A 21,998-nucleotide genomic window follows, 5' to 3' on the forward strand; every position below is an offset into this window, starting at 1 on the left:
TTCTAAGAAAACCATAGAACAAATCTCTCATGAATATACACACAAAAATTCTTAACATTTATGTAAATCAAACCCAACAATACAAAAAAGTAAAATGCATCGTGACCAAGTGGTGTTTTTACGAGAAAAGCAAAGTGGGTTTAACAGTTAAAAATTAATTAATGTTTAAGAAAAACCTTTTTAGGGGATCCCTGGGTGGCTCAGTGGTTTGGCGCCTGCCTTTGGCCCGGGGTGCGATACTGGAGTCCCGGGATCAAGTCCCGTGTAGGGCTCCCTGCATGGAGCCTGCTTCTCCCTCTGCCTGTATCTCTGCCTCTCTCTCTCTCTCTGTCTCTCTCATGAATAAATAAATAAATCTTTAAAAAAAAAAAGCAAAGAAAAACCTTTTTATATAAGATTCTATCCTTTAGAGTACATTTTCATTTTCTTATTCTTCACACACTCATGTTAACACTTTTTTTTTAAGATTTTATTTATGCATTCATGAGAGACACAGAGAGAGAGACAGAGAAAGCGGCAGAGACACAGGCAGAGGGAAAAGCAGGCTCCATGCTGCTTTTGATCGATGTGGGACTCGATCTCGGGTCCCTATGATCAGGCCCTTGGCTGAAGGCGGCGCTAAACCTCTGAGCCACCCGGGCTGCCCAACACTTTTCTTCATTTGCAAGAAGAATAAAATCTTCCTCAAAGAAAAGATATAATAATTACATAAAAGCAGTATGAGAAATGCAATGAAGGGAGGAGTGAGACATGGAGGGAGAGTGTGATTGACTCCCCTGTTGCAGTTATTTTGACATTACTTAGTCTCTAAATTTCAGTATTTTCTTTTGTAAAACGGGGATACTAATACTTTTCCATCGGTTGAAGAATAAAGTGACATAAACATTAGGTACTTGCTATGCTTGTGCATAGTAACAAAGTCAACATATATTAGTTCCCTTTTCCTTTCAAAATCTATATGCAGTATTTCCATATAAAAGAAAAAGGCAAACTGCAGAACTGGCCTTCCCTTTTATAAAAGAGGCTGCCCCAAATCCAACATGACAGACAGCAGCAACTAGATCTAAACAAAAAGGTAAATGATATCAATTCAGGAAGTATCTATGCTTTGTTTCACATTTTATTGTAATAAAATACAAAGAGAAACTATTTAATGTAGCTTATTAACATATTCAGATTCCACTTGTACATTAACCTAAGACATGATGAATATATTAAATAGTATTTTAAAAGTCAATTCCTCACCATCATTTCATTCAACTCCAAATAGGAACTTTTGCTCATCAGAGTTCTCAGCAGTGAAAAGCAAACCTCCTTTGGCAATAATAATCAAACTCCACCCACATTTCTGTGGGAGATCTTAGGGTTCTTCAAAAGAATAATGTCAGAAAGGAGAAGTACATTTGAAAAAACAGTCAATAACTGGAATAAATAAAAAAATGCATCCATCATACCCTGCAAGCCACACAAAGCACTATAGCTTATTACCTTTACTCTACAGCTGCTTCCTTGAAAAACAGCTTTAACCAAAACACCAGGGCAAAAATTTGAGGTAAAAAAATTATAGGGAATATCTGAGAAGTTGCTACTAAAATACACTTACTAGAAACAAGCATGCAACACCTGTTTTACAATAAAATGTCTTTTACTCGTTGAGCATCTAATTTCAAAAAAACTGTACATGTCCTTATCTTTTTCTGATAGATCCTGAATAATCAGAATCTAAGATTATTTATTTATTTTTTAGGACCAGAATCTCTCATTACTAAGTTCCCTCCCTTTAAAGGCCCACTCTTTAATTAGTGTAAAAAGCCAATTTAAAATTGTGTTAGTCAAAAAAAAAAAAAATTGTGTTAGTCTATACTTCTCACATTTTTTTCATATCATTTTATTTGACTCCCATAAGAACAACTTGGTGAGAAGATATTTCAGCTTACAAAGAAGACAGTTGAAGGTCTGAGAGATGAAGTGATCTGTCCATGATCACACTTAACTGAAAAGCAGTGAAGTTAGAATTAATTAGAACCCAAATCATAACCCAACTCACTTTCTACTTTATCACAATGCTCCAGGCAATTTTTGAAGAGAGAAAGGAGATACAAATCAAATCACTAAAGTTTCTATGTAAATGGCAGCTAAGTCAATTATCTGGAGGTGAAAGAGGTTAAAAATTATTGGTTACAAGGAGATACAGATTCAAATTTGCCAACTATCTCCAATCCTTTCACTATTTCAACATTCTCTTTCTAAAGAAAGGAATGCTTAGTAATTGCTGTATTGCTTTAGAGGATAGAAAGCTCTGAACATGGGCAATTAAATCAAAAATATGACTAAGCATATTTTGACGCATTATAAAAGCCTACCAGAAAAAGTATGGATTAAGAAACCTCACAGCATTCGGACACAACCAAAGCAGACACCATGACTGTTTGCTCCAATATCCATCCATTCCACAACTCTTTGGCAGCAACTAGGAAAACTGACTTCAGCTCAAGGTGGGTTTACCCCCATCCTTGTAGCCAGAAATTCAGAAATGAGGAGGAATCATGCCAATGAGATATGAAAAAAAAGTTTTCTGGTAGGTTCTGGTTAAGTCTGTCCTTTCTGTTCAGAGGAAGCTCTGGGGTGTCCCGATTGGATTGGGGGGGGCACCAAATGTGGGGCGCTCTGATTGGGAGGAGGCCAGCAGCACAAGTGGTAAAAGAATTCACCCAAGGCAGAACAAATGAAAGTTTACTGAATTCACTGCAAGGGAGCAGTGGGCAGGACAGCAACAGAGAGATTGTCTGTGCCAAGGCAATGGTGAGGGGCTGCAGTTATAGGGCAGAGTTAGGGAGTAGAGGGACTTACGGAATTTCCCCTTTTTTGGTAATCTTAAGAACTGTGCCTCATTGTAATTGGTCAGTTAGGGCCTATGGCTATTTCAAGGTGGGGCACTTAATGAGCCTGTTGGCAATGCCTGCTTGCATTTAGCTCAGTGGTCACTGCGGGCCCTTTTACCTTCCTCAGGCTTCTATTGCTCAAGCTTGTTGCCTAAAAGCGCCCTCTACAGAAGCCAGAGGACTCTTCTTCCTTGTGGAACATATGGTTCCTTCCTGGAAACCATCATACAACTACAGAGAACGTCCTGCCTTGGCATAAAGCCAGTACTACAGAACAATTCAAAGAATCTGAATTCTTGGTGTCTTCAGTAATGTACTGACCAAGTAATTCTGAAGACTACTATCATTTAAGACTTCCAGTTACATTAAGGCAAAAAAACCTATTGTCTAAGACTGTTTGAAATGGGCCTTCTATTACTCAGAGCCAAAAGAAGCCTAACTGAAACACACTTTGAGATAATACATTTAGCTGATAAATTACAAAAGGTGCCTAAGAACTAAAATGAGCTCTAGGATTTCAAAAAAGACTTTAAGACCACTTATTCTATTAGCAGGTAATTTAGATGTAGTAATATAAAATGAAAAATATATACATAGAATTTTGAAAAAGAAATGGAACAACTCTATGCTTGTTTTTTATAATTAATATTTTTCTTGAACTTGGGTATTCCTGGAAGACTTGGAGGAGGTATTCAGGATGCTGTAACAAAAATCACTGTTAATGGGGCACCTGAGTGGCTCAGTGGTTGAGCATCTGCCTTCAGCTCAGAGCATGATCCCAGGATCCGGGATCAAGTCCCACATCAGGCTCCTTGCAGGGAGCCTGCTTCTCCCTCTGCCTATGTCTCTGCCTCTCTCTCCGTGTGTCTTTCATGAATAAATAAATAAACTCTTTAAAAAAAAATCATTGTTAATGGTTCAGGACCAGTCTTGGGAAATATTAAAGCAATGTCCTACTTCAGTATGACATTCATTTTTATGAAAAATTTCTGTATGCCAAATGCTTATTAATGCTTAATTAATTAAATGCTTATTAATTCTCAGTGCTACTAAAAGGAATAAGTCTGCAAAAACACTGTGAAAGAGAAAGCCACAGGCCCAAAATGGCATCACTTGGGCCAAGGCAAGTAACTAAACCAGGGTTTTAACACCTAACCTAACTGCTGTCTCAATCTGCCACAGAAATAAAGGTCTTAACCTGTCCATCAGGAATTTTTTAATAAGTTCCAGTGAGGTAATCTGTCACATAGGCCCTCTCCATCCCCAAAGGAAGAGCCTTGCCCTTCTAAGGGAAAGTGACCTTGCCTGGAACAATCCTTTCTTTTCTTTCACTAATAACTTTCCTGCCCCACCCTCTTTCCTATAAAAATCTTCGTTTATACAGACCCTTTGAGCTCCCCTCTACTTGCTAGATGAGATGTCGCCCAATTCATAAATCACTAAATAAAGCCAATTCGTTCTTCAAATTTACTCATTTGAGTTTTTGTTCTTTGACAATATGAAACAGGGATACACTTAAATTCCAAAACTGCAGTTCTCCAACACCAGGTACCTATGCCTCTGTTTATGACATTCTCTATTTGGGATGTTCACCACCTCAGCTGGCTAAAATGATTCTTGCTCTAACCACCAGCTGGCTCTCCCTTACCATGGTTTCCCAGAATCTTTCTCTAAAAGTATAAGGAAAAGGAAATGAGAGGGAATCAAAATAGTACATTAGAAAAAATAAACACAGAAGAAGGCAGTAATGGAGGAACTGGGGAACAAAAACCTATAAGTACTTTAAATATAAATAGTTTAATTCAATTAAAAAGCAGAGACTGGGGGCGCCTGACAAGTCTAGCTAAAAGTTTGTCCTTTTATCTTTTCAAGTACCAACTTTAGGTTTCATTAATTCTCTGTAATGTCTTTCTATTCTCCATGTAATTTACCTCCTGGACTTTGGTCTTTATTATTTCCTTTCTTTGACTAGTTTGGTCATCTTTTTCTAGTTCCTTAAGGTGTAAAGTTAGCTTATTGACTTGAATTTTTTTTTTTACTGTAGATATTTACAATACACATAAATTAGCTGTTTGAATCTATTTAAGAGTTTGTTGTTTAATTTCCATATTAGTATTTCACTTTCCTTCTGTTATTAAATTCTAATTTTATTCTGTTGTGTTCAGAGAATATACTTTGTACGATTTCAGTCTTTTAAATTTATTGAGACTTATTTTTGTATGTAGCCTAACAGAACTTTTATAAACACAATAGGAAACCAAAACATTCACTTGACACACTTTATTTTAATATTCACTTTATTGTAGTAGTCTGGAACTGAACCCACACTATCTCCAAAGTATGTCTATATATGATCTATAGACTCTATTTAAAAGACAGACATTATCAGACTGGATAAAAAAGCGTGATCCACCCAGAAGTCATTATGAGAAACCTTTAAATATGAAGACACAGGGGTGTCAGCTAATTGTCCAACTCTTGATTTCAGCTCATGTCTTGATCTCAGGAGTCCTGGGATAGAGCCCCGCATTCCAGCGCCATGCTCAGCAGGGAGTCCACTTGAGGATTCTCTCCCTCTCCCTCTGCTCATTTCCCTGCTCTCACTCTCTCTCCCTCAAATAAATAAATAAATAAATCCAAATAAATAAATAAGAAGACACAAGTAGGCTAAAAATAAAAAAGATGGAAAAAGATATATGAAAAAAAAAGCTGGAGTAGCTTTACTAATAGACAACGTAGATTCTTAAAACAGAGTACAACAAAGAATAAAGACAGTCATATAATGATGAGCAAGTCATTTTATCAGGAAAACATAACAATCCCCAATGTTTATACTCCTAAAAACAGTTTCAAACTACATGAAGCAAAAACTGATTGCCAGACTGATGAAGGAAAAGAGAAGGACACAACCAACAGATAGATAGCAAAAATAGTATGTTCAACTCATTGGCCATCAAGGAAAGGCAAATTAAAACCATAAAGAGATACTGCTACACATCTGTTATAACACCTAAAGTAAAAAATAGAGACAATACCAAATGCCGAGTGCTGTCAACGCCCCGGCGGAGAAGCTGAGGTCATCATCAAATTTGAAATATTTACAGTGGATACAAAACTGTTTCAGCAATGCAGACAACTAAGTGCGTTGTTGTGGGCGATGATGCCATTGGTAAAACATGTCTCCTGATATCCTACACAACAAACAAATTTCGATCTGCGTATGTACCGACTGCTTTTGACAACTATGCAGTCACGGTTATGATTGGTGGAGAGCCATATACCCTGGGACTTTTTGATACTGCAGGGCAAGAGGATTATGACAGATAACAACTGCTGAGTTATCCACAAGCAGATGTATTTCAAGTCTGTTTTTCAGTGTTCTCTCCATCCTCATTTGAAAATGTGAAGGAAAAGTGGGTGCCTGAGATAACTCACCACTGTCCAAAGACTCCTTTCTTGCTTGTTAGGACCCAAACTGATCTCCGAGATGACCCCTCTACTATTGAGAAACCTGCCAAGAACAAACAGAAGCCTATCACTCCAGAGACTGCTGAAAAGCTGGCCTGTGACCTGAAGGCGGTCAAGTATGTGGAGTGTTCTGCACTCACACAGAAAAGCCTAAAGAATGTATTTGACGAAGGAATACTGGCTGCCCTGGAGCCTCCAGAACCGAAGAAGAGCCGCAGGTGTGTGCTGCTATGAATATCTCTCCAGAGCCCTTTCCGCACAACTGGTGTCAGCATCATACTAAAAGCAACGTTAAATCAAACTAAAGATTAATATTTGTTCTTGCACCTACCTACATACACTCTTGTGAGACAAGGCCATTATGTATGGTCCCTTTCCCCTTCTCAGTACTACTTAATTTGAGTAATTGTGTATTGTCTGAAAAGTGATTAGTACTAGTTTTTGTTCTGTCGTTTCAAAAAAAAATTTTTTTTTTTTTTGTTTGTTTAAAAGCAAGGCATGCTTATGATGACTCTGTAACAGACTAATTTGGGTTGTTGATTCTGCTCCCGGGCTCCATCCACTCTGGAGAATGACCTGGGACATTTAGGGGTTTTTTTTTTTCCCTTTCTTTTTTGCAAGGGGGAGTGGGTTAGTGGTGTGGGGAGCACGTGTGGGGTTTGTTTTTATTTAATCATGTTTTTTAAATTCATTAACCACTGGACAGCCCTTAAGGGGAGGAAGATGGATTGATTCCACATTCCACTTCCTAGAACTAGTTCAGAAAACTTGTTCCCCACCTGGTGCTCTTAGGAAGCAGTATAGTAAATGCCTCATTTAATAACATACTCCTTTTTGAAAGTTGCCTTTTCTCTCCACCCTTGAGTAGATCCAGTATTTGATGAAACTCATGAAAGTGGGTGGAACCTGTCTTGTCCCTCCTCTTTTCTAGGATACACTATATATGTGACTGTGACTTTCAAGGAAATGTTTGCCATTCGCCGAATTTTTTTTTGAAGTTAATTTATCAGTGAAAGAAGTTAGAAATGAAGAAAAGTACTGCACCTTTTGAAATACACCAAATGGATTGAGTGTGTAATTAAAAAACATTTTTTCTCTGTCAGTCATTGTCTTATATGCTTAGCATAGATGCCCAGCTTACTAATGTATGATATGGTGTTCCTAGAACACAATTGAGGACCTGGTAAATTGAAGAAATGTAAGAGGTGGCACTGGGAGACAGGTCTATGGAATGATGCACATCCTCGTTTTAAGTTGGGAGGAAGGAGACCTGCTTCATGAAGAAGCTGGGGGTGGGGGTGGGGAGAACATTTAACAACATGGGGACCATTCAAGGGAATCCCCGTATTTCTCATATGAGGAACCCTAGAGTAGCTAGTTAAGGTTCTCCAGTTTAATAAAAAAAACATGGAGTCTTATAAAGACTCTTCATAAGTGAAGAATCCCTATTGTTAATAGGGATTTTATCCACTTATTTTGGTTGCAGTTTCCAATTTTAAAAAATATTTAGGTAATCTTCTCCCCCTTCCCCAAATCCTAATTCTTGTAGATTTATTAGTATTGAACCAATGCTTTCTCATGTCTCAATTCTTTGTATATGCATTCTTTTCAGATGTATTAAACAAACAAAAAACTCTTCAAAAAAAAAAAAAACCCAAATGCCAAAGACGACAGAGAAACTAGGCCTCTCATACAATGCTGATATGAATCTAAAATGGTATACCACTCTGGACAATGGGTTGGCAACCTCTTAAAATATACTTTTACACTTTCTTAAATACATTTACCATAATACCCAGCAATTCACACTCTTAGACATTTATCCCAGAGAACTGAAATCTCATGTCTTGCACACAAATGTGGATAGCAGCTTTATTTGTAATAGGCCAAATCTGGAAACTGCCCAAACGTCTAACAATGGGTGATTTAAAAAACTCTGGTACATCCATACCATGGGATATTGTCCAGCAATAAAAAGGAATTATTGATACATGCAACAACTTGGATGGATTCCAAGGGAATTACACTAAGTAAAAAAAAAAAATCAGTCTCAAAGGTTACATACTTTTTTTATTCCATTTGCAGATCATCTGGAAATGACAAAGTTCAAAAATGGAGTACAGGTGAGTGGCTGCCAGAGAATAAAGGGACAGATGGGACTATAAAAGGATAGCACAAGGATCTTTTTGGTGATAAAACAGCTTTATATCTCAGTTGTGATGTTGATTACACAAATCTACATATCCAATAAAACTTCAAAGAATTATATACACACACAAATGAGTACAGGTATAATTGCTGAAACCTGAACAAGATCTGTGGGTTGTACCCATGCCAATTTCCTGATTTGGCTTTTGCACTAGTTACCTAAGATGTTACCACTGGGGGGAATGGGATGAAGGGTACCACCCCGTACTACCTGAAACTTCCTGTGAATCTGTAATGACTTCAAATAAAAAAACTTTTACAAAACAATCTTGACCTGCACACACACACAGCATAAATGTATAGTCAGGCAAACCAAAGCCTGAGATGAGATCTCAGACTTCCAATCTCCTAACCCTTCTCCAGAAACAACTACTCCTTTTCTTGTGTATCCTTTCAGAGAAGTTTATGAACATAGAAGCATAAATGTTTATTAATGTGTGCATATGTATTTGCATATACACACAACTTACTTTTTTTACAGCAATATCAACATACCATAAATACTGTCCTGCAACATATTTTTTGCGACATATTTTTTTCACCAGATAATGTGTGTCAGAGTTGAACTCATGCAGAAGTACTTTTTTCTTTCTTTTTATGGCTGTGTGAGATCCCACTACATGGTTGTAGAATCATTTATTTAACCCAGGTTAAGAATCATTTAGGGCTTCTGGCAACATATTTAACACTATAATAAACAAAGAAAACATCTTTAAAATTATTGAGTCAGAAAGCATGAACATTTATAATTTTAATAAGTACTCCAAAGAAACTACACAAATTTATATGCCTGCCTAGAATGTATGAGTGATTCTATATATCCTTACCACTGTTGGTATTACCAAACTTATCTTCACCAATCTAGCAGTGAAAAATGCTCTGCTGTTGTTTAAATTTGTTTTTACTAACAAAATAATATGTTACTACTAACATTTGATACTATATAAAAGCATAAGGTGCTGAGAATAAGTGATATACCCAAAAAAATTTTGCTATGGGGAATTATAACTAATGAAGAAATAAAAAAAGACTGGGGGCGCCCGGCTGGCTCAGTCAGTGAGTGTATGACTCTTGACCTCAGGGTTGTAGGTTCAAGCCCCAACTTGGGTGTAAAGATTACTTAAAAATAAAATCTTAAGGAAAAAAAAAAAAAAAGGATAGGAGTTGGAAAAGTCCTTAGAGAGTAAGAATAGCTTGATTAAATGCTACTCAATACACCACAATGAGAAACTGTCCACTCAATTTTCATTTCAATTGTTAAAAACATCTTCATTATGTACCAATATTTTCCTTCCACTAACTTTAATTTTGTCCTGTGGGGATACAAAAGATACGTTCAATCCCTTTTCCACGTCCCATTCCTTCATGCATTGCACAGACTCACAGATTTGAGTTAAGAAGAATACTAAAGATCATTTAATCACCCAATCTGAAAAGCATTACCATATATACCCCTCTAAAGCCGCCTTTTTTTCCTGGCTGAAAATCTCAACTATTTCAATTATTTTGCAAGTATCTGTTTCAAGACACTGCTTCATCCTGATAACTCTCCTCTGAATACATGGTCTATCAACACCCTCCTCAAAATGTGGCAGACGGAACTGAGAACATATAGCTAAATGCAGAGGAGAAAAGGATAATCAACCGTGTTTTTGACAACGTGTTTCAAAATAATGTTTAAGTGAGTGTGAGCCTTTGGAGTAGTTATAATAAACCTCTGACTCACCAACTTCAGACAAATAAGGAGACCCAGCCAGGCACACACCTACTTAAAAACAACAGAAACAACAAAAAATTACCCGTTAGCCCTCTAAGTCCAACCCTGTATTTGTGCAGATTAAAAAAAAAAAAAATTCAATTAGAAGGCTTTGTCCCTAGGCAATACATACATTTCAAATATAAAATTATTATAACAAATATTTTCTTAGATACAGTTTATCTTTCCAATTATTAAAAATAAAGGGGGAGGGTAGAGGGAAGATTCTGATTCTGTCCTGTAACATACTAGCACTCTCTCAGTTTGTAATAGATAAACATTTCGAATAGGACATGGGGGAAGACCGGACCTTGAGGGACACCACTAAGAATGAACTGCAGTTTAATTTTAACATCAGCCCATTAATCAATCACAAATCCACCTATCTATGCAATTATTCAGACTACATTTCTCTAAGTTGTCTATAAAGATATCATAAAAGGCTGTCAAATGCTATCTGTATAACCTTGGGGGTCCCTTCCCTCATTTGTAAAACAGCACTAAATGAGATAATCCATGTAAAGCATTTAACCCAGTGCCCAGCACAAATTAAAAATCCAATAAACGTAGCTGTAATTCTAGATACACTATGGCCAGAGTATCTCCTTCTGTACCTACCTGGTTACTTACCCTATAAGAAAAGAAATGAGGCCAATATGACATGACTCACTCTCTAGGAACCCATGCTGGCTCCTAGAGATCAGCGCCTTTTTTTAAGTACCAACAACACATAGGGTAAAAACCCTGAGAATGTGTAAGGGAATGACACCTAGCTCATCAGTTTATTATTATTATCTGCAACTTTTACTTGTTTTCCAATACTGTATATACTCCAGCATTTAAAACACCCTTTTACATATAGTAGGTGCTCAAAAAATTTTTGTTGAATTTTATTTTTAAAATCAGGATTAAGGTCTTAGTTTTGAAAGCATGGTTATATAAGACATCAATTAGGGTAAGCTGAGTGAATGGAATATGGGAATTCTCTGTACTATCTTAATAATTCTCCTATAAATACATAAATTTTTCAAAATTAAACATGTTTTTAAAAATTAAGATGATCTTTTCTCATTTCCGATAAATTCATTCTTAAAATTCTTCAAATATTACCAACCACTATTAGGTACAAATTCTTTAGCAGCCTTTACAGCCTTATAATTAATCTGGAATAGAAGGTATGAATTCCAGCAAATAGGAATGCTCATAAAACCCCTATTTATCCTGGGTCACACAGAGAGTTAGTATTCAGTAAACAGTAGTCATCCAAACTTTATTTTTGGAAACAAGAGCCTTAAAAAAAAAATCTATTCCAAAAGCAAGTACCTTTATGCCTAAAGCATTAGAGCTCTGTAGAATCCAATTAAAAACTCTGACTCTTATTACTCAAATCACTTATTTAGCAGTAACATTCAAGTCAAGCTCAAGATCTTTAATGTATGAGACCAATTACTACTATATAGTACCATTAGCATGGGAAATCATTTTTAAAATATGTTTACATCATGGATGATTGGTTTCCGAATTAGGTAAATAAGAGTTTAGGAAAATCATAAATTTTATTTGTAATTATTTAAGCTCAAACTTTCCATGTTAAGCAGCAGAGTCATAAAAATTCTACTAAAACTTTTAACTGTCAAGCAGAGAAATCCTAAAATACCTAAGAATAGTGTCTTTCCCCTAAAGACCTCCAAGTAAGTTTTGTACTTTAAAGAGTTTCTTTCAGGTATCAACTGTCTAATTTTCAAAAACTTGGCTTTCTTTTTTGGAACAGTACTACGGAATTGGTACTATAAACAGAAGTGCTATTGTCAAAGAATCGATCCAATAATAAAAAGAGCTAAGGCCACTTGTCTTATAGAAAATTACTGCCAAATGCTGCCAGACCCTGCTTTTCTTCCTTCTGGGCTAGTAGCCAAATACTAATCATTTTTAGACCCTTTCTAATTTTTAGTACACAATTTAGTACACAATACCACATCTGAACTAGACGGTATTTTAATGAATGTTCTCCATAATTTGTCTAATGTTTTGGCAAACAAATACATACACACATATGATCTACTATACTTCTGCAAATACATATAAGAAAGTGATTAACAGTGGTTCCCTCTCAGGCAATTGTTTAGGTCCTTGAGTTTTGTGTGTTTTTGTAAAAACTATTCAAAAAGTTAATTTATCCACTAAGAGAAAATATTAATTCCAATTAAAATATCTTACTTTACAACATAATACATAAGGGATTCTTTTAAAAATATTTTAATATGTAATTGTTTTAAAAACTATTTACAATGTTCAACTTCACTTGTAATCAAAAAAACACAAATTCAAGTAAGATCATTTTTGCTTACCAAATTAGAAAAGCTGAATATTAGCATATAAATTGGCATAACCCTTCTAGGAAGCAATACGGCAATATCTAATTTTTCTTTTAGGTCTTACCTTTCACTGAACATTTTTATTCCTATCCTTAAAAAAAATAAATATGGAGAATGACTTATGCAAAGATTTTCTTCAATGTTATTAGCAGAGGAAAAAAATGTTCAATAATTGGAAATGGTTAAATCACATTCATTCAACAGAACTGTGCTACTATTAAAAGTTTGCTTTTAGGGCAGCCTTCAGCCTAGGGTGTGGATTTTGGAGACCAGGGATCGAGTCCCGCCTCAGGCTCCCTGGATGGAGCCTGTGTCTCTGCCTCTCTCTCTCTCTCTCTCTCTCTCTCTCTCTCTGCCTCTCTCTCTGTGTGCGTGTCTCTCATGAATAAATAAATAAAATCTTAAAAAAAAAAGTTCGTTTTTGAAACAATTTTAACAAAGTAGGAAAGTCTTTATGATATAATGCTTGGTGGAGCAATAAACAGTATACATACGAGTAAGTATATTGATGTATTCAGGGAAGGAGGAAGAAGGTATACCAAAACATTAGTAATGTTTATATGTGGGCTGAGTTTATTTTGCTTTTGTCCAATTTTTATTTATTTATTTTTTAAGATTTTATTTATTTATTCACAAGAGACACAGAGAGAGAGGCAAAGACATAAGCAGAGGGAGAAGCAGGCTCGCTGCAGGGAGCCCAATGGTGGACTCCATCCCAGGACCCTGGGATTATCACCTGAGCCAAAGGCAGATGCTGGATCACTGAGCCACTCAGGTGCCCCTTTCTCCAAGCTTTTAAAAGAATACCTAGGGATCCCTGGGTGGCGCAGCGGTTTGGCGCCTGCCTTTGGCCCAGGGCGCGATTCTGGAGACCTGGGATCGAATCCCACGTCGGGCTCCCGGTGCATGGAGCCTGCTTCTCCCTCTGCCTATGTCTCTGCCTCTCTCTCTCTCTCTCTCTCTGTGTGACTATCATAAAATAAATAAAAATTTAAAAAAATTGTTTAAAAGAATACCTAGAACTTATACAAAAAGGGAGAAAATACAATATAAACATATAAAACATAAACACATACCTTTATTCTTAAGTTTATAACACTGAAAAAAAAAGTTTATAATACTGCAAAACTGATGCAGTATTTAAACAGTTGAAATAAACTAAATCAAAACCTTCTAGTTAACATTTAGGGAAACCCAAATAACTATGTATCATTAAGATAATTCCTACCATACGATAAACACTACCAGCTAGCTCATTTTTTAAATCTATAAAAAAGACAACTTCAGACTAGTATATAGGTACACAAATAGACAAAAATTAAATCCCATCAAACAGGATTAATAATGTAGTTATGAGATAAATTATAATACTTATTAGGATAAATAATATCCATGGAAGAAAGAACTACTTTAACACATAACATCTAAATTAATAAATATAACAAAACTTTTCCTTTAAATGCACTGAGTCTGCTACTGGGAAAAACAATAGTTATTGATGAATAAGTAAATTATCACTTCTCAGACATTAATCTATATAGTTTCAAATGTAAATGGAGTGTACCCCTAAAGATTATTTCTACTACTACTGCCCACTTAACTCACAAGTTCACTATTACTCCTGGCACCCTTCAGTGGATTACCAATGCCTTAAACCCAAATTCCTTACATGGGTTTTAAACTCATGGGAAGGTCCTTGCTTTCACTCCCCACTCCTCCCTTCTCACTAGCTTTCTACACCGGAACCCAGTAGTTTCCAAGAAAGCGTGATCCTTGAACCAGCAACATTTCCATCACGTGTAAACACGTTAGAACTCCGAATTCACAAGCCCTACTCCTACCGGGAGATTCATATGCATGTGAAAGCTTGAAAACCACTGCTCCAGCCTTCCTGAATTGCCTGCAGATGCCCAAATCTGTCCTGTTCTCTCTCTGCAAATGCAGTTGCCTACCTACCATGTTCTTTTACCTATTTCCCTGAGGTGTCCCATTCACCTTGTTTCCTACTCATCTTTCAAGTCTTAGCTTAGAAATCACTTCAAAAGAAAATTATACTTTCCCAGAGTTAGAAAAATATTTCTCAAGATTTCTTCTATTATTGTAGCTCCCGTTTGCATTCTTCAACTAAAGCCATTTCTAGAATTACTTACAGCCATCAAAGAAAGCTTTTGCTTGACACACCCCAAAACATATCTAACCCATGACAAAAATTAAGATTCACAGCTTTTCTACCTGTGTTATGAATGCATTGGTATAGCTTATTTTAAAGTGTATAGAATCTTAGAAAAAATATACTGTATGGAAAAAATGATTTCTATTGTTGAAAACTATAGAAAAATAGCCGACCAGTTCTGAAATTCACATCTTGAAATTAATCTGAATGTTCTCCTTCCTGCACATATTTCTCCCATCTCCTAGAGAAGGGAAAGCAAGTAATAAGTAATATGGCTTTAAAAAAGGCAATCCCAGATGAAAAAGAAATGTATAAAGCCTGGATAAAGCCATGTTTTTACGTCAGATATAGAAAATAATACGGACTAGAAATGGTTCAATATTTTGAATAAGTTTGAGATAATCTCACTGTACATGATTAGTTGCTAATTTTTTAAAAAAGATTTTATTTATTCATGAGAGACAGAGAGAGAGAGAAGCAGAGATAAAGGCAGAGCCTTTGCTCCTGCATGGGGCCCAATGCAGGACTTGTTTCCGGACCCCAGGAAAACACCTGAACGGAAGGCAGACACTCAACTGCTGAGCCACCAAGGCATCCTGATTATTACTAATTTATCTTCAGTCATTTAATGATCATCTAGCATGTGCTATAAAAACCATGTGGTATTAAGAATTATGTCTCTCTCTCTCTCTCTCTCTCTCTCTATATATATATATATATATAATATACACACACACATAAGGAGATGAGGTTAACTCCTAGTTATTTAGCCAATAAATTAATCTTTTTAAAAAAGATTTATTTACTTGAGAAACAGAGACAGAGAACATGAGCAAAGGGGGGGGCAGACTGAGAAGAGAGAGAATCCTCAAGCAGACTCCCAGCTGAGTACAGATGCCTATGGAAGCTTGATCTCAGGACCCTGAGCTCATGACCTGAAATCAAGAGTCGGACACTCAACTGATTGAGCCACCAAGCACTCCAAGAAATTAATCTTTATGCACACCAAAAAAGAGGTACAATGTTGTTTATGGCAGCTTTGTTCCTAAGAGCTAAAAACTGGAAATGGCCCAAATGTAACAAGAGAACAGAAACACATTCATACTCAAACAATAGAAAACTACACCGCAATGAAAAGAATGAATTACTGTTAACTTAAAAAAAAAAAAAAAATGGGACAAGGGACGCCTGGGCGGCTCAGCGGTTGAGCTTCTGCCTTCAGCTCAGGGAGTGATCCCGGGTCCAGGGATCGAGTCCCATGTCCTGCTCCCTGTGAGGAGCCTGCTTCCCCTTCTGTCTATGGCTCTATGTCGCTCATGAATAAATAAAATCTTAAAAAAAAGAAAAAAAAAAGGATGAATCTTGCAGACACACAATGCTGAGCAAAGGAAGAAACCAGGTTGATTCCATTTGTATGAAGTTCAGAAAAATAAAACTAATCTGTTGTGACAGAAGTCTGAACAGTATTTGGGGAAATACTGACTAGGAGAGAACATAAGGAAGGTTCTAAGGTCCTAGAAGTGTGTCCTATATCTTGATCTGGTTGGGGACTACATGTTTACACACATAGAAATTCATTGAACTGTTTATAATTTCTGTACTTTACTGTATAAGATATTCTTGAAGTCCCATAAATTTTTTAGAAAATGGAAGAGGAAGTTCCTCTTCCTCTATGCCAGCCAAGAAAAAAGGAAGAAAGGAAAAAAGGAAGAAAAAAATGTTACATAATTTTCAAATTCCTGCTTTAAAGTTCAATTGTCGGGATTCCCTGGGTGGCTCAGCAGTCTAGCGCCTGCCTTCCACCCAAGGGTGTGATCCTGGAGACCCGGGATCAAGTCCCACGTCCGGCTCCCTGCATGGAGCCTGTTTCTCTCTCTGCCTGTGTCTCTGCCTCTGTGTGTGTGTGTCTCTCATGAATAAATAAAATCTTAAAAAAAAAAATAAAGTTCAATTGTCTTATTCATTCAACAAAAATCTGAGCACCTACTTTGTAACAGGTACTGTACCATTCTGGGTGCTAGGTATATAGCACTGAATAAAATGGGTAAAAATCCCTGCCCTCATGAATCTTATAGTAGGCGTGGGAAGACAATGAAAATATAGAGTATGCTGAATAACTGGAAGAACTAAACTAAGCAAGGAAGAGAAACCGAAAGAGTATGTATGGAAGAACTGCTGTGATTTTAAGTAAGGGAGCTAGTAAAGGCCTCACAGAAGGGGTAATATTTTAATTAAGACTTAAAGGAAGTAAGGGAGGGAGACATGGATGTTTGGAAGAACGTGTTCCAGGCCTTCCGAGACAGAGAGAAGGCCACTGTGAGTAAAAACTAAACAAAACAGTGAGAGTTTCACGGAGTTTAATTATGAGTTTTACTCCAATGCCTTCTTTAAAAATTAATTTAGGGGCAGCTGGGTAGCTCAGCCAGTTAAACACCTGACTCCTGATTTAGGCTCAGGTCATCAGATCAAGCCCCTAGGCCAGGCTCCACACCCTGCATGAAACCTGCTTAAGATTCTCTCTCTCCCTCTGCCCCTTCACACCCCAACTCCCTTGTGCTCTATTTAAAAAAAAAAAAAAAAAAAAAAAAAGATTAACTTAAATCGGGATACCTGGCTGGGTCAGTCAGTAGAGTATATGACTCTTGACCTCAGGTTTGTGAGTTCAAGCCTCACCTTAGGTGTAGAGATTACTTAAAAATAAAAGTCCTAAAAAAAGAAAGGATTAACTTAAGTCAAATCCTTTCTACACAGAAACTTCTGTAACCACTAGCTCAGTCCACCCTTATCTAATCTTCTGAGCTCCTACAGCTGTACCACTCCTGGCATCTTTACATACTATCTCGTAATTAAATATATACTGTCTCACACTCCCAAATAAATCTTTTTTATCTCCATTAGTTGGCTTATGGTACTTAAATGGTTACTAGTAAGGCTGATGCTAATAACAACTTCAGCAGGCATAAGATTAGTTAACTGTGGATAGATTTAAAAAAAAAAAAAAGATTTACTTATCTGAGAGACAGAGAGAGAGCAGGAGGGGCAAAGGGGAAAAAGAGAAGCAGACTCCCCATTAGGCAGGGAGCCAGATTCGGACCTGGATCCCGGGACCCTGGGATCATGACCTGAGCCAAAGGCAAACACGTAACTGAACCATGTAGGGCACCCCTTGTGGGTAGAGTTTTGAAAAGAAAGAGGAAGGAAATAAACCAAGACAAGGCAACTATGTGAGTAAAGGCACTGAGGCGTCTCCATGTGTCATGATCCAAAGTCTGGATTTTCTCTGAGCCATGTCCTTAAGACTCTGAGATCCTCAACATCACTTTTCTAAAAGCCACTCCAGGCTTTTTTTTTTTTTTTCAGGGGTGGGGGAATCAGGCACCTGGTATTCCTTTCAAATAACGATTTTATAACACCAATGTACACAATTAGCTTAAAGAAAATCTTAACCAATTAGCGACATGATCTTGAGCAAGTCATTCAACTACTCTTGCGTATGTCAGTTCCCTCATAAGCTAAAATGAAAAGTTGGATTAAATGATATCTAATGTCCAAACAATCTCAAATTCTCTACTTTAGCATTTTTGAAAAAAACTGAATGAACATTATAACCTAACTTCTTCAATTTATGAAATGAATAAAATATCTATCAATAATTTTTTTAAAGATTTTATTTACTTATGCATGTGAGACCTAGAGAGAGGCAGGGACACAGGCAGGAAACCGACGTGGGACTCCATCCCTGGGTCACCAGGGTCACACCCTGGGCTGAAGGTGGCGCTAAACCGCTGAGCCACCCGGGCTGCCCTCTATTAATAGTTTTAATACACTGAATAAGCAATCATATTCAGAAAGCAGTATAGTACTTGGAAAAAGCACAGAACCAGGAATACAACAGACCTGAACCTATTATAGCCTGCTGCTTAGTAGATAATGACCCTGAGCAAGTTATTAAATCTTCAGCCAATCAACAGATAACATAAAGACACACACACGTTGGTCACTATCATGTCCCATGCAAAAAGCAGCCAAGGTGAAAGTATCTACCAATCACTGATAGCCAAAATCTGAAATACCCCAAATTAGTTTATAACTCTCCTAGCAATTTTAATTATAGGGACTAATGGTTGCCTCAAAATCTTCAAGTTTAACAGAGTAACCCTTAGTGCTGGGAGTCTCACTTCTTAAGTATGAAGATAAGAACTATAGATCTAATATTAGTTTGTGGGACGCCTGGGTGGCTCAGTGGTTGAGCGTCTGCCTTTGACTCAGGGCTTGACCCCAGGATCCGGAATCGAGTCCTACATCAGGCTTCCCGCATGAAGCCTGCTTCTCCCTCTGCCTATGTCTCTGCCTCTCTCTGTCTGTGTCTCTCATGAATAAATAAATAAATAAATCTTAAAAAAAATAATAATATCAATTTGTGGTCATAGGGATAAGAGAATAAGATAACTTTAGAAAGCCCAAAATTTTAGAAAAATAGGACAAGACTGAGATTTGGGCTTAACTCGGACATTGGAAAAATATCAATCTTGGCACTGAGAATTCAAACCTGTAATGAGAGCCAACTGTGTAAAATAAGCAATAGAGATTTAAAAATAAGACAAATATAAACCTGGCTTTGAGTCCAGGAAGATCCAGTGACAGACAAATAATTACAGCATACTTGCAAACACAAGAGAATGAATGAACAAGACAAAGAGAGTGAATAACCTGGTGTGGTAAGGAAGAGGGAGGACACAGAAAACTTAAAAAGCAGATAGTGCTGAAGTTATGTCTTGAAAAATCAGAAGACTCTGTCAGCAAAACAGGAGGAAGAAAGGCATTCTAAGCAATGGGGAGAATATATGAGAAGGCTCTGAGTCAGGAAACAGTATGACTCTTTCAGTGAATTAACTGGATTACTTGAGTTGGAGCTTCAGATTTATGGCGGGGGAAATGCAGGAGATGAGCCAGATGATGAAGGGCCTTGTAATGATAAAAAGTTAGAATTAAATATGTACTGTACATAAAGGAGAAGTATGGATTTTAAGAAAGACGCACTGAACAGATTTGCATTTTAGAAAAGTCACCTTGGTAGCAGTGTAAGGGATGGATTAAAGGGGGTCAACTAGGGCAGCCCCGGTGGCTCAGCGGTTTAGCGCCACCTTCAGCCCAGGGCCTGATCCTGGAGACCCAGGATGGAGTCCCAAGTTGGGCTCCCTGCATGGAGCCTGCTTCTCCCTCTGCCTGTGTGTCTCTGCCTCTCTCTCTCTCTCTGGGTCTCTCACGAATAAATAAATTCTTTAAAAAAAAGGGGGGGGGTCAACTACTAGAAACCTCATTCTGCATCCAAAATTAAATAGGGACATTACATTATCACATAGATACTCAACCAGAAATCAGAAATAAAAATAATAATGCTTTAAGAGATAAAGCTAAATTATCAAAAGAAAACCATTTACCTTCATGGAATGTATATTCTGGAATATTTCCTATGTATCTTAAAAAGGAAGAAATTTCTAAAATTAGGTATCATAAAGAAAAATTACAAGGAACTAGTTGTATCCTGAGAACCAGCTACTCTTCAGGCATCTATCCCTTTCTGTAGACATAATAATGCTGTAGACCTATACTGATTATTGACATGGACTTCTCTCTCTCTCTCTCTCTCTCTCTCTCTATATATATATATATATATATATATATATATATATAGAAACTGAGGCCCTAAGAGTCTACCCACGGTCATACGCTTAGTAGTACAGTGAAGACTGGAATCCATGTCTTATGATTTCCTTCATAGAAATTGCTTAGTATACCACATTTATAATCCTAAAATTTTAAATTATACTCCAAAAGACACTCCTGTATTACCACTTTCATTACAGTAATAATGAAATAGTAATACTAAATTATAATAAGGAACCACAATTTTTTTCATAAGCCTCAGAAGAAAAGCAAATCTAGATGTATCCGTACATTTGACAAAAAGAAATCCCTTCCTGAAGTCTGTGCCACACAACACGAACACCTCCACTCCCAACACAAAGACACATGGTATTCTTGTTTAAGGAGTTGAAAAACTTCCCTTCTCAAACTCTTAAATTTGAAAAAAGAAAGGCCTTAGATTAGTTTATCTTTATATAATTAAATATACAACATCCTTAACATGTTTTTAACATTTTGCTTAGTTCTCAGTATTCTTATTCTGTTGTGCTCTATAATTCTAGATTCTTGAAATACATGTTTTCCTTCACTAGTACACACAGTGGAAGTGGCAACACTGACAAAGTGCCTTATAAATAAATTTGCATAGCAACCAAAAAGTTTTAATTTTTAGACTTCTTTAAATTGCACTTAAGTTACGTGTACTCATGTTAATACATTCAAATAATATAAAAGCATAAAATTAGTAGCTCTCTTCCTTGCCTCTACCACACTCTTTTTTTTTTTTAAGATTTTATTTATTTATTCATGACAGACACAGAGAGAGAGAGGCAGAGACAGAGGCAGAGGCAGAGGGAGAAGTAGGCTCCAGGCAGGGAGCCGGATGCGGGACTCCAGTATCACCAGGATCACGCCCCGGGCCGGGCTGAAGGCAGGCGCTAAACTGCTGAGCCACCCAGAGATCCCCTCTACCACACTCTCTTAAAGAATCCCTCAAATACTCGTAAGTTCAATGTGTATCCTTACAGACTTTTAAATGCTTGTGTAACAAATGGTGCTAATCCTCAAAGAGTCAATATCAAATAGAAACACCCAAACTGTACTGATCATAATTCAATCTTCAATAATTCAGAAGGTAGATAATTATCTTATTTGGTTTCTGGTTATCACAACAGACATCAATTTTTTTTATTATTCGGGGGTTATAAAAACAATGAGCTGAACCCCAAGTACCCTGTTTCTTCATTCTTAGCATCTCAATGATTTTATGTATTCATTTTATTTGCTTTCTCTATATACAGGTTACATGTGAGGTACATGGAATCACTGTACCTCCAGTGCTGTGACACTTACCAGATAATCAAATATTTGTTAACCTGATCATATGTTTACTTAGAAATCATGGAAGCTGCTCTTTTTAAAAGTTACCGAAATTTGCTTGTCATTTGTCTTTCACAAATAACGAGGAAAACAAAGGTCTGCTTAGGATT

At 36.8% G+C, this 21,998-nt stretch overlaps 1 protein-coding gene and 1 pseudogene across 2 annotated transcripts in view; one reads left to right on the plus strand and one right to left on the minus strand.

Annotated features, from left to right (window-relative positions):
- The window catches only part of GLCE (glucuronic acid epimerase), a 113,825-nt gene that overhangs the window by 89,497 nt on the left and 2,330 nt on the right, over window positions 1-21,998 (minus strand). Inside the window, exon 2 of one of the 2 annotated variants that reach the window (XM_055320053.1) lies at window positions 6,318-6,393. The exons of the other annotated variant lie outside the window; for it this stretch is intronic. The gene's annotated coding sequence lies outside the window, so the exon portion shown is untranslated. The remainder of the gene's footprint in view (window positions 1-6,317; window positions 6,394-21,998) is intronic. 2 annotated transcript variants of the gene reach the window in all.
- LOC129506384 (cell division control protein 42 homolog) lies at window positions 6,009-6,824 on the plus strand (annotated as a pseudogene).

The sequence above is a fragment of the Nyctereutes procyonoides genome, unplaced genomic scaffold (genome assembly GCF_905146905.1).
Source record: "Nyctereutes procyonoides isolate TBG_1078 unplaced genomic scaffold, NYPRO_anot_genome, whole genome shotgun sequence".
In the NCBI taxonomy this organism is placed as follows: Eukaryota; Metazoa; Chordata; class Mammalia; order Carnivora; family Canidae; genus Nyctereutes; species Nyctereutes procyonoides.